Consider the following 17,496-nt stretch of genomic DNA (forward strand, 5'->3'; position numbering starts at 1 on the left):
CCCCCTGGAGGCCGAGCCAGCCCAGGGAGTGGGAGGTGGGTGTAAGATGCAAGATGAGGAAATACTGAAGAAGCAGGGTCCACTGCTATTCCCCCCGCTGTGGGCTTCCAAGCCAGAAACTCTAAACTGGAGACACTAAAGCTTTGACAATAGATGTAGCTAGACTTTTTGAATCTATAAGGGAGTCTGTTCATTAGACCTAAGACTGACCAGGAAAGCTGTGGGATCAGACAGATACGTCAGAAAGTTGGAGAAGGAAAGATGACAGGTGGTGAGGAAGCATCAGGTTCTTCCTGCTCCTCCTGCACCAAGTCCTGCTCATTCAATGAACTAGTTACGTGAGCTCCTCTGGGGCAATATCCCCGACCATGTAAACCTTGGAGTTTACATGGATGAGGGCGCTTTCTGACATCTTGGATTGCCACTCCCTTGGGTTTCAGGTAAGCCAGTAAACAAAGCTGCTCCATAACCTTAACTAATCTTTTTTAAAGTTTGGCCATCCTGAGCGAAGGGGACCACCCTGGTCTCGACTCTCCTGAAGCCACTAGGGCTGGTTAAGCAGAACTGGTGATTGTGTTTGGAGACCATTCAGCTGTTAGCACAGAGCCCTGAGACACATTGTGTCTTCAGGGAAGGGAAAAGTCACATGCAGGCAGCCAAAGGAATTCTGCACTGACATCTTGGGGATTTGTTCCGTGTGCCTGGTGAAGGTTGTTGATTCCAGGCACAGACCCAAGAACTGGGAAATGTCAGGCTTTGCTCAGCAAGTGCCTTCTGTGATTGAGAGGAATGGACGAGTTTGGAGAGAATACAAATGGGACAACTGCTTAAAGCAGTTGAAAGAATCCACCAGCCTTTCTCTGACTGTTTAGAGTGAGCAGAAAACAAAAATAAAAGAGTGCTCACCTCCCATTGGTCTCTCCCTCAAGTAGTAGAGACATGACTTCTCTGTGCACATGAATTTTTCAAAATCTAAATCTCAAGAACTGGTGAAGAGCTGTACCTCAGTATTCCTCCCTCTGTACATATTTTTTTGCTCAGAAGTTGTGTGTGTATGTGTGTGTGTGTGTGTGTGTGTGTGTGTGTGTGCGTGTCAGTGTACTAGTTTCTTAGGACTGCTCTAACAAATTACCACAAACTGGGTGGCTTAAAACAACAGAAATGTATTCACTCACAGTTCTGGCGGCTGCAAGTCCCAAATCAAGGTGTGAGCAGGGCCCATGACCCTTCTGAAGGCTGGAGTGGAGGATCCTTCCTTGTCTTTTCCGGCCTCTAATGGCCCCAAGTGTTCCTGGCTTGTGGCTGTATCACTGCATTCTCTGCCTCTGTCTTCACATGGCCTTCTCTCCTCTTTGTGTCCATATCTTCTCCTATCTTTTATAAGGACACTTGTCATTGGATGTACGGGCAATCTGGATAATCCAGGATGATCTTATCCTGAGATTCTTAACGTAATTACTTCTGAAAGACTCTTTTTTCCAAATAAGTTCACATTCACAGATCCGTGATGGATGTCTTTTTGTGGAGGGAGGAGGGAAAACCACATTCAACCCACTGAAGGCAAAAAGATAGCAACAAAATAATAAACTATTTAGGGCCCAGGAATACAGAACTGGGGTTCATGGGAAAGTTCCTCCATTTTGGAGGTATAAGTCCAGGCCTCACCCTCACAGGAGGCCCCACACCACTGCCTCTCTTGGAATCTCTATCTCTGCATCAGTTGGAGGCATTAGGACACAGGGGGCGCTCTCCCCAGGGCCGTGCACGGGACCACACTGCTTATAACAGAGCACCCTGTTATAAGCAAAAAATGAAAGGATGGGGAAAAAAAGAAGGGAGGGCGGGTGGGAGAAAAGGCTGCTTGATGAGTTTACAGCACTTGCTCATATATTTTACTTCTTTGTTTACTTAATTGTCTCTTTCACTACAGTAAGCAACCAAAGGGCAATAACTGTGACCTAACAAATTGTGTATCACCTGTGCTTAATATAGGGCCCAACTTAATCCCTTCCGACTTGTTAAGATAAATAACGTGTTAAGATATGCAAACAAATGAGAAACAGAAACTCATAGACAGAGACAATAGTTTAGTGGTTACCAGAGGGTAAGGGGGGTGGGGGGTGGGAGATGAGGATAAGGGGGATCAAATATATGGTGATGGAAGGAGAACTGACTCTGGGTGGTGAACACACAATGGGATTTATAGATGATGTAATACAGAATTGTACACCTGAAATCTATGTAATTTTACTAACAATTGTCACCCCAATAAATTTAAAAAATAAATTATTAAAAAAGATATGCAAACATTTTTCCCTTTCTTTTGACCACTGAAAGTACAACACAGTTCTCTCAGCCTTTACACTCTTGTTCGTGATTCTCATGGAGGTCAGGTGTGGTCAGAGTGTAAAACTTTCCAGGTTGCACTTAGGGCCTTTGTGTAGTTTGCAACCCACGCATTCTCACCACCAGCATGAGTGACTGAGCTGCGAGCCCACGGAGGAGAAAGCATGTGGATTATTTTTTAACCCTCAGGATTTGACGTCTGCTAAGCTTTTGTGGAGTATAGAGCTCTCTCATGTACATGATCTAAGTTTGATTCTCACAGCTGCCCTGCAAGGAGGTTATACCAGGTATCTCTATTTTGCACATGAAGAAACTGAGAGTAACCAAGTTATGGGAACCATCCAAACATCTGGAACTGGAACTTGAATATATGTTTTCTGACTCTCAGAGTAGGACTTATTCCATTTCTCCATAAGTAGAAACACATTATTGGTTTGTGTCTTAGTGTCATAGAAAACAATGTTCTTTGTTAATACCTACAGTCTCAAGAGTCTATATTGCCAAAACAGACATCAATTACTGATTTGATACATTGATAGGAAGAGAACAAGCTGTCACCTGCTCCCTGGGCAATAATTCTACTTAAGCTGTGTTTAATAGTACCCAACAGAGAGCTGAGAAGTGATCCATTCAACTGGAAAAAGAGCAGAGTGTACTGGTACTGCCAACCCTGGAGAGACCCTTAGAAGATAGCCCTCTGAGTGTCACGCTGGCAGAAGGAAAGCCCCCTGAACCGGGTGGCTGGGACCACCACATTGTGGTTCCTCCCAGTCCACAGTGACAAGCTCATGTGACCAAGCTTGGGAGGGTCAATCTGTTAAGGGTGCACAATTGAAAGAGCAAGATGAAGGAGACTCCTGGAGGTGGTGTGGGGAAGTGTGCTGGGCTGGCTGCTGGGCGACAGACACCAAGAGAGAAAGGGACAAAGGGCACATGTGGCTGCTCTGGGCTGAAAGGTACACCACTGTGCTCGGGTGATGCCATCCCTCAACCTGTTTCCTGAACCTGTGCATAATGTCACCAGGGCGTTGGCTTAGTGTGGAGATTTCTGTATACATAGTGGTGACAGCTAGAGAAATAAAAAAACGGGCTAAAAGCAAATCAGAGCCAATATTGTCCACCTCCGTGCTGCCCCCCACTTGTCCTCCCACCACGCACACACCCTGTACCCATAGCAGGCAATTTAGGTCACTTCTTTACTCTCTCGACTGTAAAATCCACTGACCCCTTAATATTTGTGAAGAGGCAGTGGGATGAAGATGACATGGCAAAAAGAGAACAAGTTTCAGAATCACACAAACCTAGCGAGATCCTGACTCTGCAAACCATGGGCGGGCAACTTAGTTCAGGTTGTGTAACTCCTCAGAACACCACTTCCTCCATCTGCTTTGGGAAAGATGGAAAATTCCACCCCTGAGAAGGGCAAATCCCCCATGAGGCTTTTGAGGTATCTGAATAAGGTTAAAAGCCTCAGGTACTGACCTAAAGACTTCTTCATTCATCTAAGACGTGGAGTGTTCACTACAGCAGGGGGCTGGTTGTACCTGACATGGCGGCATAAGCCTCAGGTGGAAACTATCCTTCATCACAAATAATAGAAAGAAGATAAGGCATGCAATGACTCAATTGTGATTATTTTCTCTGAAAAATCATATCCCTTCAATGGTGTGACAAATTAAGAATCCATTTTGTAGCAAGATTTTAAAAACTCAAACTCCTACTCTCACAGTTAGCACCTCCTTGCATTAAACGAACAAATGTGACTCAGCTTAATTTGGGCCCAGGAGCTTACATGCTTCCTTTCTTATTATCCCAAATCATTAGATCTGTGTTTTCTTAGTAGTCCCATTACTTTGGGGCTCCACAGAGTCAGGAGAGGGGGGGGGGAGAGAGAGAGAGAGAGAGAGAGGAGGAAGGAAGGAAGGAAGGAAGGAAGGAAGGAAGGAAGGAAGGAAGGAAGGAAGGAAGAAAGGAAGAAAGGAAGGAAGGAAGGAAGGATAAAGAAAGGAAAAGAAAAATCTCTTGGTTTAGTGGGGCGGCATGTTACTTCTGGTTTCAAGTTCTACCAATTAGCTAGCTCTAGCACATGGTTTTTCTTGGCAGCTTTCTGCTTCCCATCACAGATGGCATAGACGAGCCTGACTGTTGACTTTCTGGTTTTTCTTTGCTATTTCCTCTCCCACAGCTAATTTAAGAAAGTCCACAGGATACAGGCACAACTGCCAGCCCTGCCTCATTTCCCCTGCCTTTACCTTCTCCAGCCACCCACAGCCACATCTACTGCTGGTCTCCTCCAGCACCCAAGCGTGATCAGATGGCAACCGGAGAACATAGCCTCCTCACACACATGAACCAGGGTGGTATGGAACTAAGGTCTACGCCCCAGATGGGGAACTGGTGACCGTCTGGGCTCCGGCAAGTGTCAGCACTGCCTGCCCTTGCAGTTTGGATCCCCTCCACAGAGCTGGGCTCCTCCTTGGCCCTGCTTACCCTCCTCATGTACCAGTCCCTCACCCACCCTAGGCAGGGAAGTCCTAAAGCCAGCAGTTCTTAAGCCCTGTGCTGACTCTCCCCACCTCACCTCACCTCATGGACAGCCGCTTGTTTCTTAGCGCCTATCGGTGAGTAGGCAGCACTCACAGGTCCTGTGTGGACCTGCCTATGATTCCAGGCCCCAGCCAGGCCAGCATCTCTGCCTGGATCACTCCTAACCCACACACCCACTTCCTTCACTTAGCTTCCAGAATGCCATAGCTAGTCCCCTGGGGCAGGCAGGGCAGAGCAGAACCGTGTGCTGGATGGGAGGGGCGGGAGAATGAGGCAGGACCCTGGCTCCGCAGTTTTTGATGATGAATGCCAATCTGAGCCTGTGGAAATGGAAAGAAGGGAACAGCTTTCCAAACATTGCAGGTAATGGAACAAGAACACCTTACTGATGGCTGACGTGACAGGACCCCTCTGCTGCCAAAGCGGGGCAGGCACCCTGAAGGGGCTGGAAACCCAAAACCAACAGCTGTAACTAGGCCAGGACTACAACCTGCTCCTTTAAAAAAGGAGTCTTTATTAAATATAGCTCTGACCCATCACACCACGACTTAATGACTTCTGATGGTTTCCTATTGCCTGTAAAACAGCTTGATCCACAACTTCCTTCACATTCCTGGATCAATACTGTATCAGTCAGGGCTTTCCGGAGAAACAGAACCAATAGGATGCATGCGTGCGTGTGTGTGCGCACATGAGCATATATATACAGCAGGTCCTCAAATAACGTCATTTTGTTCAACATAGTTTCATTATAGTGATGAGAAAAAAAAATTGATTCCTGGCCAGGGCCACTGTCTGTGTGGAGTTTGCACTTCTCCCCATGTCTGTGTGGGTTTGCTCCCACGTCCCAAAGATGTGCACATTAGGTGGACTGGTGTGTCTAAATGGTTCCAGTGTGAGTGGGTGTGGGTGTGGGTGTGAGCAGCCCTCCAATGGAAAGGCCTACTGTTGTTAGTTAGTTACTATATGCAGATCCAGGGAAAAGCCCCGCGGCTGGACCTCTACTTCCATAAGCCCAGGGCAGGGAAAGACGCAAGAAAGAGGCAGGCCACTCCAGTGGGACAGCTAACATGTTATTAAGGGAAACTTACATGGGAGGGCCATCGTGGGTGACCACAAGACGAAGTGGATATTCTCCATGCTTCTGGCCAGGCACCAAAGAATTATATAGGGTGAAAAGCGGCACAGGGGCAGGGGGTAGTCATGGGTACTGGTTCATGAATGCTAGCAGGTATGGGAAATTATTTATATGCTTGACCAGGTCAGGACAATGGCCTATTCCAGGAACCAGCACATAGTGGAAAGCATGGGAAAGGTACTGACTTTTGTCAGAATGAACAGATTTGTGGTAAGAAATCTCCATTCTGACGTGGGTCCAGCTAATGGGACAGACACTGGTCATATCATGACACAGTCGCTTCTGTACACCTGTCCAGGTGGGCTCCTGCCTTGTGCCCTGAGCTGCCGGGAGAGGCTCCAACCATCTGCCATCTGGAATAAGTGGCTTAGAAAATAATTATCTTACTTGTTTTTATTAATCTTTCTTCAGTGTATGAATAGCTCACATTTATTTTAATGTGTAAGAGTAGAAGGGTTTTGAGTCTTTACATAGAAGTTTGGTGATGTTTTTGTGGCCAGAAATATGCCATAGGAACTTAACTCTTATTTCTATCAATTAGCCTGTGGTAAAATTGCTTTTGTTACACATCATTTCACTTAAAGTCACAGTTTCTAAGAACCTATCAACAACATTGAGGACTTACTGTATATCTATCTCAATATATCCATCAAGTATATGTATCTATATCTATATCTGGAGAAACAGAGAGATTTATTTTAAGGAATTGGTTCATGTGATTTGGAGATTGGCAAGTTCAATAGCTGCAGAGTGGGCCAGCAGGCTGGAGACCCAGAGAAGAACTGACGTTGCAGCTCGAGTCCAAAAGCAGTCTGTCTGCTGGCAGAACTCCCTCTTCCTCAGGGAAGGTCAGTCTTTTTTCTATTAAAACCTTCAACTGGTTGGATGAAGCCCACCCATATTATGGAGGGTAATCTGCTTTAAATGTCCATGGATTTAAATGTTAATCTCATCCAAAATAAACTTTCAGGAAAAAAAAAATCTAGACTAATATTTGATCAAATATCTGGGTACTCTGTTTGCAGCCAAAATGACACATAAAATTAATCATCACAAACATGGTTTTTCATCTTTTTCAAACATGCTCCTACGTGGGCCTTCCTTCTGGCCACTCAGAGACTAGTTCCTCGGACACAGCAGAACCTTCAGGAGCTCTGGGCCCTCGTTCATCCCCGTGTACTCCCAGAGCCGTGTTCCTGTGTCTTACCACGTGTCATTGTCATTGGCTGTTTACCTGCCTGTCTCCCACTGGATGTTTTACCCCCTCAAAGGCCCATTTACTCTCTATTCATCTCACACTGCCAGCTTCTGACATACCGTGTTTCCCGGAAAATAAGACCTAACCAGACAATCAGCTCTAATGCGACTTCTGGAGCAAAAAATTAATATAAGATCGGATATGATATAATATAATATAATATAATATAATATAATATAATATAATATAATATATATAATAAATATAATAATATAATATAATATAGTATAGTATAGTATAGTATAATATAATAAATATAATATAATATAATACAATACAATATAATATAATAATAATATAATATAATATAATATAGACTGGGTCTTATATTAATTTTTTTCTCCAAAAGACTCATGAGAGCTGATTGCCTGGCTAGGTCTTATTTTCGGGGAAACACAGTAGTACTTGGAAATCAAAGAACTTCAGTAGATGTTTGTGGAACAAAAATTGGTCCAGAAAGCTGAAGACTCACACGAGAGATGATGGCTGAGGGTATTGAGCACAGACTGGACCATAGACTGACAAGGAGATAAAAGTTCAGAAAGTCATAATGAAGCCCAGAATCACTCTGACCCCAGAAATCACAGGAGGCTTTATCAGGGCAATGGCATTTGCATTCTGCCCCATGGGACTTCAGCAGGTTGAGATGCAGCAGGGCATCGCAGAGAAGGGAGTGCCTTCAGTTAAAGCACAGAAGCAGGGAATGGTCAGGAAAGCGTGTGTAGGTTTCCTAGAACATAAGCTACATGAAGGAGGTGTTGGGAAAGAGGCTGGAAAGGCAGGTGGGACCAGATTATTGCAGGTTGCAATGCCAGGCTCAACACCCTGGGTGTATTCAGATTCAGTGGTATACCATCAAGGTTGTCTGTCCCTATCAAGCAAGGGTTGGGGGGTGACATAATGGTTCCAGCCTGGCTGTCACTTCTGCCTCCGCCCAGAAAGTTATTGGAGTGAGGTCACTAATGTGCCAGTCCTGAAGGGTGAATTCACTGATACCTGAAGGAATTAAACAGGCGGTGTCGTGCGGGGCAGCCTGCGGGGTCTCAGCTCCCGCTCCCCACATAAGAATGCAGGACATGGTGAGGCCAAACAGGAACACCCACGGAGCCATAGGTAGGGGAGTCATACCACTATATTCTCGCTGGCGGCTGGGTTGGAGACACAGGAGGCAGGAGCCACACTATCCACAACTACTTCTCTCTGCCAACCAACCTCACTTGCTAGCTGCAATCCGCCGTGCTAACCACAATCCGCTCCTGCTAGCTCAGCCACCATCTTCTTGCTAGCTCCCATTTTGCTGCTAGCGTAGCCACAGCAGTTATATTAGTGGCCAATGGCTCACTGATTACAGCTGACGGCCAACTAGCCACAGCTGATGGCCATCAATCAGTTGATGGCCATTTACTACCTGAGCCAGCACCTTTCCACGTGAGGCCGAGTGCCTGGAAACTGCACTCCTGGCTCTGTCTCCACAGGTGGGTTGGCGAGGGAAGCCACCTTCGCTGTCACTCATTCGCACACCTTAGATAGGGCCGTAGATCTGACTGCTCCAGTTTCATTGAGTGGTGTAATTTAGACACTGTCTTTAAGAAGAGGTAAAGGAAAATGTTTCAAAAGCTGAAAAGACCAAAACAATGGCTAGGCTTTAGTCCTGGCTGCAAATGCAAGCAAACAAAAGCCTGGGTGGGATGACATTATCAAGACTGTCCCTAGGGTGGGTGGAAAGGCTGGGCTCAGTGGTAGGGGGCTGGAGTCTGCTCCTAAGAGGGGTCTGGAGGGCTAGGCTTCAAGGGCGCCTCCTTCCATGGGCCCAGGATGACCACAGTCTCTCCAACAGCCCGGCCTGAGTCTGCACGGCTCCAGGTGCGCGGCTGCAGTGGGCTCTGGGTGAGGCCAAACCTGGGCTCCCACCCTAGAGCATTCAGAGAGGTGGCCTGTTGTCAAGCGGGAGACCCTGCTTGCTGCGCCATTTGTCGTTCGTGGTGGCCTGCGGGGTCTCTGCTCCCGCTCCCCACATAAGAACGCAGAATGTGGTGAGGCCAAAAAGGAACACCCACGGAGCCATAGACAAGGGAGTCACACCACTATATTCTCTCTGGCGGCCAGGAGAGACACACGCAGTAGTAGCCACACGATCTGCAGTCCGCCCTTCACTTCTCTGCCTGCCAACCAACCAACCAATCACCGTAGCCCCGCAGTTACATCAGTAGCCAATTGGCCAACCAGTCACAGCTGATGGCCAACCAATCACAGTCAACTGTCATTCACACCCGATCCAGCACCTCCCCACGCGAGGCCCAGAGCCTGGAAACTGCTCTCCTGGACTCTGTCCCTACACCTTCTGTCCCTACACCTGTCCAAATGGGCTGTGGGCTACTTTGTAATTCCTCCACTTCTCCACTTCCCCACCCTCCATTTTGTTGCCCCTACTTCAGTCTCAGATATGATTATAAAGGAAGAGCTCCCCAAAACACTTTGTGCAAGCGATTTCTCTTGCCTCTCAGCATCCAGGGAAGAGTGAATCCCCACCATACTGCTCAACTGCTCCCCTGCTTTCACCTGTCCCCCTCCTGACAGCTGTTAGGAATGCGTTTCCAGCAGCCTTTCGGGCCTGCACCTCCGCTGGGGGACTGAAAGCGCTGTGCGTGCTGCGTGGCAGCGGCTGTGCCTGCTCTCCGTTCCGCACCCCGACTAACCTGGCCTACCGCTGCGCCCCCAGCTCCTCAGCCACTGGCGGCCCGTTTGGTGGGGTAGGACTGGACTCAGGCACGAGTGTGCTGGCACTGGGCATAAAGCTCTGTGCATAAAATGCTCAATGCCAATGTTTGGGGGTACAGGACAAAGGCTACCCCGTTGTGTGCAGCTCCGGAGAGCGAGATGGCAGGGCGGGTGCTCCGATCCGGCCTTGTGTTATTCCTGCCTGGTTTTTAGCAGCTTGGCTGCCCCACTTTGCTGATTGAAGCAGAGCGTTAGGGAGGAGAAAGAAGGGCAGAGGACCAAATATCCCAGAATAGTGCTTCATTTAAGGTCTCTCAGTGAGGAAACTAGACCAAGTGATTTTTCCATTTAAAAAAAGAAAAAAGGAAAACCACCTAGCCGAGACAAAGCAAATGAATGAAAGGCGTGTTAAGCACAGAAGTGTTTGGTAGGATAAATGGTCTGCCACCAGCCTCATAAAGCGTTACTGAGGCAAACGTCTCAAGAAAGATCACGTGGCAGTTTCATGGAACTCCACTCCATTCAGTAAAACTGCAGGGGGCCGGTAATTCCAAATGCTGTGCTGGAGGTCTCCCCACTCCATAAGGTAGACATGTGGAATGTTACAAACTCCTCCCCAAAAGAAGACTGAGCAACAAAAACAACAACACTGGATTTTGACCCCGAAGAGCCAGGAGGGAAGCGGACCCTGTAAGTAGTAAGGTCCCTCCAGCTCTGCCATTTTGTATTCCGGAGGGAGGTCCTGGCACTGTGAAAGGGGGTGACAGGTCTGTGAGGAGAGTTCACACTGGGAACAAGAAGAGTAGATTCTTCCTGAATTGTGCCATTCTCCGCATTGTCTAACTTAATCCTCGCTGCAGCCCCAGGGTTACAATGATTATCTCCATTGTTCCCATAAAAAAACCCGGAGGCCCAGAGAGGTTAAGTAACTTGTTTAACCTCACACAGCTGGCAGTATTCGAACCCAGTACTGTCTGAGCCCAGAGTCTGACACACCAACCTTTTTTTTAACTATCTGCCTCATGGACTGGCCTGAGAGTTGCCATCAGCTCCTTTCTATACAAGTCCTGCCAATTGGCCACTCAGGGGCAGGGGAATGGGACAAGAAATATAGTTGAACAGAACAACCAGAACCTAAGTGTAAGGGGAAAAAAGAGGGACATAGACATGGGCAAACAATAAGCCATTCATTCCTCCAGTGATGATCCCAACTCTAACCCCACTTCTCCCAGGAGCCCCTGGGAAGGCCCATGACGCATCCATAGGACCACTTCTGCTAGCCATAGATTTCCATTTGCCCAAATGTTCTGGGTATTACAAATGTAAAACAAAAACAAGTCGAGTGAGACACAGCATAAGACAACTGGTATCATATATGAGAACTTTTTCTTTCCCTCCCCTTTAGTTAGTGTTGCAATACGCAGGAGAACAGAGTATATTTACTTGTTAATGATGGTGTTTTTCTTCACCTTTTCTACTCTCCTCTGTTCAGCTACCTGGAAAGTTAAAGGGGTAGGGATTGTCAGGTGCGAAATAAAGATGGGGGAATGTCATTTTCAAATGTCTAACCATTTTTGAAGACCAGTTGCAAAGGCCAGTGCATAATCTGTCCCCTTTGCCAGGCTGCATGGTACACTCTGTTCCTGGGAACTCTACCCAGAGACCCGACAAATCCCAGGCTCAGCGTGGTGATCTACTGAGCTGCCCCACGTCAGAGACATTTTCTCCCACTTTGCACAAAATATTCACAAAATATGACAGGTGCCCAATTTGAAAGGCAGGATTTGTGAAGTCGGGCTTCAGGAACACGAGGTCTCGCACTCAGCACCTTTGTTTTCATTAGTTGAGAGTAAGCGAATGCAGTTGCTCCGTGTGTGTGATTAAACTCTAGCAAAACTTCTTTTTAATCCATTTTAGGAGTCACTCGTTTTCTACATCTTTATTATTACTTTCCAAAATCTTTGGAGGAAGGCTCCAAAGAAGCCTAATCTTGAATCAACTGTCTGGAGTTGTGGTTATGTGATGCCTGGCAGCCTTCTTACTGGCAGGGCAGTGGGAAGACAAATAGTGGTTTCCCATTACTGAGAGCAGTGGGGTGTCAGGATGGCTCAGTCGCTGGCAGTATTTCAACCAAAGACCGAAGTCTCAAAACTCCCTGCCTCTGTATGCCATTGCTCCCTAATGAGAAAATAGTACTTACTTATTCCACAAAGTCTCTGGGGAATACAACTACAGGAAATCTGTTCAAATGCACAGAATCAAAATACCTCGTCTCGCATCTTGCGATGGGTTCAGCTATACCCTTTTCCTGGGATTGCTCTAGTCTTCTAGCATCCTTCCTCTTGCTAGTGGAAACATACTAGGATACAGTTAATACTTTCTCTCTGCTAGCAATCAAAATAAGTAAGTAAGTAAATAAATAAATAAATAAAATAACATCAAATGTCTAACTGTTTGAAGAGAAAGTAAGCAGCTGTCAGAGCAATTTACATAAGAGACACACACACTCAAATATTGGTCTACTCCCAAAATCTACAAAACCTATTTATAAAATCAGCAGTTGAATTGCTTGTGAATGCCTTTCCATAGATAACCCTGGCCAGGAACGTTGCTCCACAGTAGAAAAAGATTCTTAAGAGTCAAATGATGATCTACAAATAAAAATAAATAATTCATAGCACTATTTTCACTAGATCTGACTTCCTGTGCCTCCTTGAGCGAGTTGGTGTCAAGATAATTTAAATATTCATGTGGCAGACACTTACTTTTTGGTTATACTCCAACTTCCTTTTAGGAAATGCCTCCCCCCACCTGCCAATCCTGTGATTGCCTGGACCTGTCATTTCTGTAAATCTTGCCTTCCATGCACAGAAACGAGCACGGTCTGTATCCGTGCTGTCTAAGAGAGGCAGCTTCCAAGATGCCCCCCAAACACCCTGCCTTCTGGTGCTCACACTCTGTGTAGCACCTGCCCACAGTGTACCGGAGTTGGTCTTCGTGACTGATAGCATACAACAGAATTGATGGCATGTCATTTCCAATATTAGGTTATAAAAGAAGTTGGCTTCTGTATTGGGTTCACTTCTTCTCCTTTCTCCCCTCCTCTTTCACTCATGGATTAGTCACTCTCGGAGAAGCCAGCTGCTACACTGAAGGGACACTCAGGTAAGCCTATGGAGGGGCCACATGGTGACTTATGCAACAACCAGAGAGAAACTGAGGCCTGCAAGCAACCATGAGTTTTAAAGGGGATTCTCCAGCCCCAGGAAGCTTTGAGAAGATGGCCATCCTGGACAGAGCTTGACTGCAGCCTTGTGAGAGACCCTGAGCCAGAACATTCAACGTAACTACTCCCAGGTACCTGCCCCATGAAAATTATTTGAGATAATAAAGGTTTTTAAGCTGTTAAATTTTAGAGTAATTTGATATGCAAATACAGATAACTAATACATTGGCCAGTCAGACTATGCCAAACTCCCAAACACATGGGACACAGTAATTGGTCCAGGGGTGGAAACACAATCAAGGCACAGCCAATCAGAATCCTTTGAACAATCGATATGGAGAATAGGTGACAGAAAGTCTGGCTGTTTTCGCTATGATTAAAGTAAGCCTAGAGCTTTGGCTCTAAACCACAGTCTATACTGCCTCCCTAAGGGGCATTTGCAAGTTTGGGGGACATATTTAATAATCACAATATATGGAAGCCCTATTGGCATTTGATGCCTAGAAGCCAGGGATGCTAACACTCCTGTAATATATGGGGCAGTCCCACACAACAAAGAGTTATTCATTCCAAATTGTCGATAGCACCCACATTGAGAAACCCTAGGCGACAACCTTCCTTCCTCCTTTCTTTCCTTCCTTCCTTTTTTCTTTCCTTCCTTCCTTCTTTCCTTCCTTCCTTCCTTCCTTCCTTCCTTCCTTCCTTCCTTCCTTCCTTCCATATGGAATGATCTTTTATGAGAATAAAGCAAATCTAGGTGATAGTAAAGAACCAATATATATTGAAAGAGAGAAAGATAGAGTCCTGATTATAGAATTTGAATCCTTGAATTCATTCTTGCCTGAAGATAGAAGCAGTCACTTTTCTTTTGTAATTTTTTTGTTGGGGAATATTGGGGAACAGTGTGTTTCTCCAGGGCCCATCAGCTCCAAGTTGTTGTCCTTCAATCTAGTTGTGGAAGGCACAGCTCAGCTCCAAGTCCAGTCACTGTTTTCAATCTTTAGTTGCAGGTGGCACAACCCACCATCCCATGGAGGGAATTGAACCAGCAACCTAGTTGTTGAGAGCTCGTGTGCTCTAACCAACTGAGCCATCTGGCCGCCCCTCTGGAAGCTCAGCGGCAGCTCAGTTGTCTTCAATCTAGTTGTGGAGGGTGCAGCTCACTGTCCATGTGGGAATCGAACCGGCCACCGTGTTGTTCAGAGCGCGGGCTCTAACCAACTGAGCCATCCAGCCACCCTAGAAGCAGTTCCCTTTGATCTTGTCAGCTATATGAGCCAATAAACTTTCTTCTATGTTTAAAAGAGGTTAAATTGGGTTATTGATCTTTTCCACCAAAAGAACCATGCCTGTTTCATCATTCAATCATCCATTCAAATAATATTTATTGAGCCCTTACTATGTGACAGTCACTGGCTCAGATCCTGGGGCTCCATAGTTAAAGATGGCACATTCCAGAATGACAAGGCATTATTAACTAACAATCACAATACAGAATGATATGAGGTCATTTACACACACACACACACACACACACACACACACACACACACACACACACAGCTTTCCTTACTGCAGTGGAGGAACAGCTGCAGTTGTAAGGTAGGTGGAGGTAGTCAGAGAAGTCCTCACTTAGATAAAAAAGAAACCTGATAACTTGTAAAGGACTGTCTAGAAACGCCAGAACAGGTAGAGGAGTCTTGCTTGATAAATACCAAAGTGACTCATTGCACAGGCCCTGGCTTTTAATATATCGTAGTCCTGGCTATTGAGGTTGAAATCACAGTGATTCAAGAATCACTTACAGGCCATTTGGGAAAACTCAGTGTAATAAGACAAAGCAGCATTGATCCAACGAACTGTCCCTTGTAAAGCACTCTGGTCATTTTCTTTCTCCACTTCTTTACGATCTCTAGTATTTCATCTGGAAAAATAAGTCTCTATTATGAAAGCAACTCTGTTTTTTAAAAGCAACAAAGAGAGGAAGATATTCTTTCCCAACCAGACTCATATCAAAGTAAGTAAAATCATTTTCATTATTCCTGACATTATTACATCTCTTTCACCCAGCACACGGAATTATGGGAGGGAGTTACATGCTATTAATTGGTGCCATTGCAATAACTCTGCTTTCTAATACCAGGAGGGAAATAAATAGCCCCACTTGTTAAGGAGGCTCTCAATCTCTTGTGAGAACTTGGACTGGATCTTGGGTTTAAGTGGAGAATTTTTTTTCCACTGAATTTTTTTCCAGAGACATCCAAATATTTCCCCAACTCTGACATTTCCAGGCCACCAATCAATCACGTCACAATATCTATTAGGGTCAATGAGGGCAAGGCATTATTCCAGACACCATAAGAGAACATGGGGGAAAGAGCTACTGAACCTGATTTCAAAAAACTTACAATCTTTTTAGGGACACCACCATGAAATGACAAGAATCAGATATGACAATGCTGGCGGAACTACAAAGGGAGAGTAGTTAGGAGGCAGTCCATAAGTGCCCCTTGGGCTTAAAGCCAGGCCTACAGAATGTGTAGAATTTGATCAAGAGAGAACACTCTCTCACCACCCAGCAGAACCTAGAGGAAGATGATTAAGCAGCCAAATTGAGAAGGTGTGTGCTGGAAAATAGAATCAGAGAGGCAGCGGGAGCCAGAAGGGGGAGCAGGCAAAGGCCAGGTGCAGCTATCAATCTATAGCTTCTCAGTCTCGAATCCAAGCTTCTTCACCTGCTCTGTGATAAGGGAGCTTTAAGCATTTCCTCTTTGCAGCAAACGCAGACAGCTGTGGGTCCATGCAAGAGGAAAGGGCTTCTCTCCCTGGTTCTGGTGTGCTGGTGTCTTCTCCCCACCTTGGGCTGCATGGCTCCCAGTGGCTGTCCCCAGCCTGCTACCTAGCTCCTCACCGATGGTGACCACCTGGCCATGGAGCTCCTTCTGCAGACCCTGAGTGCCCCAGTTCTTGTACTGCCCTGCTGGAGAGCAGGCCCTTGACACCTACTGCCCTCTGCACTCTCCGGCCACCTTCAGCCCACCTCTACTCCAGAGGGCGGTTTCCTCTTTGTCCCACATCCCTGGACAACACAGAGAAAGAACGTAGGCTGTGGTCACACCTTCTCCAATGCTGTCTGAACCTCAGCCTAGAAGAGTGACCCCCTTTTAACCTTGTCTTTCCATGGGTGCCGTCCATCAGCTTTAGGGTATTCTTCAGGGTTTACTTTACCTCTTCATAGTTACTCCCTTGTTATTGTTCGTAAATCTTTATACGAAACTTCCCTTGTTCCAACTACTGTGTGGTTTCTGTTTCCCACTTGGACTCGGATTGACAGGCAGGCAGAAGAGTCTAGACGATGTGATTGGGGGGCCAGCCAGGTAGGGCTGGTGGATGTGTGTTCTAAAAGCAGGAGTGGGGGACCTGGACCCGGAGAGCAACAGGTACTACTGCTGCTTCCTTCCTGTTCTAACTGATAATCTCAGCAAGTGAAGAGGAGAGAGGAGAGAAGCAGAGGAGAGCGAGCAGAGTATGTGGGGAGAGCAAAGCAGCACAGTCTTGGAGAGCTCCTCTTCAGGCTGTTCGGCTGCCCGGCCATGCACCACTATCTCCAGGTAAGTGGCCTGGCCCTGCAGACCCAGCCTGAGAGTCACACAGGGATGTGTTTAAGAACGATGAGTCTTGGAAGTACTGGAGAAGGGATTGGAGTGGATGTTGAAGGGAGTGGAGGGGAAAATAATGCAGAACCTGAGTTGACTGGCTATGGGAGTGGGTCGTCCAAAAGAAGAATGCACAGCCGACTGAATGATGGCTGAGTAGGTCTAAGCGACAGTGAAGGATTCACGGGGAGGAGTGAGGGAGGGAAGCAGTAGTTATTTCCAGGAAAACTCCCTTAAGAAAATAAGACACGAGGAAAGAAAGGATTGGCCTCTTTGGTGTGAGCAAGGCTTGGGCGAGCCATTGGCCCCTCTTACCTCAGCTTCCTTACTTACCCAGTAGGAACACTAATGTCTACTGCAGAGTGTGGTCTTAGGGAGTAAATGCAACGCACTGAGTGCCTTGTCTGGAATGCAGAAATGTTCATTATGCTGGAAAGTAGAGAGCAAGGGATGGGTGTCCTGATGGGCAAGCTTGGAACCAGGTAAGGGGGTGGTGGTGGTGGAAGGGGCTACTCGCAAGGACAGGGCTCCTAGAATCCTGGAAAAATAGGTCCTGGAGAAAGGAGGTACTCTGAGTAAAGAGAGACGTCAAAATGAAGGAGGGAGC

The sequence above is a fragment of the Rhinolophus sinicus genome, chromosome 14, assembly GCF_057876585.1.
Source record: "Rhinolophus sinicus isolate RSI-liver-muscle chromosome 14, RSI-T2T, whole genome shotgun sequence".
NCBI lineage: Eukaryota > Metazoa > Chordata > Mammalia > Chiroptera > Rhinolophidae > Rhinolophus > Rhinolophus sinicus.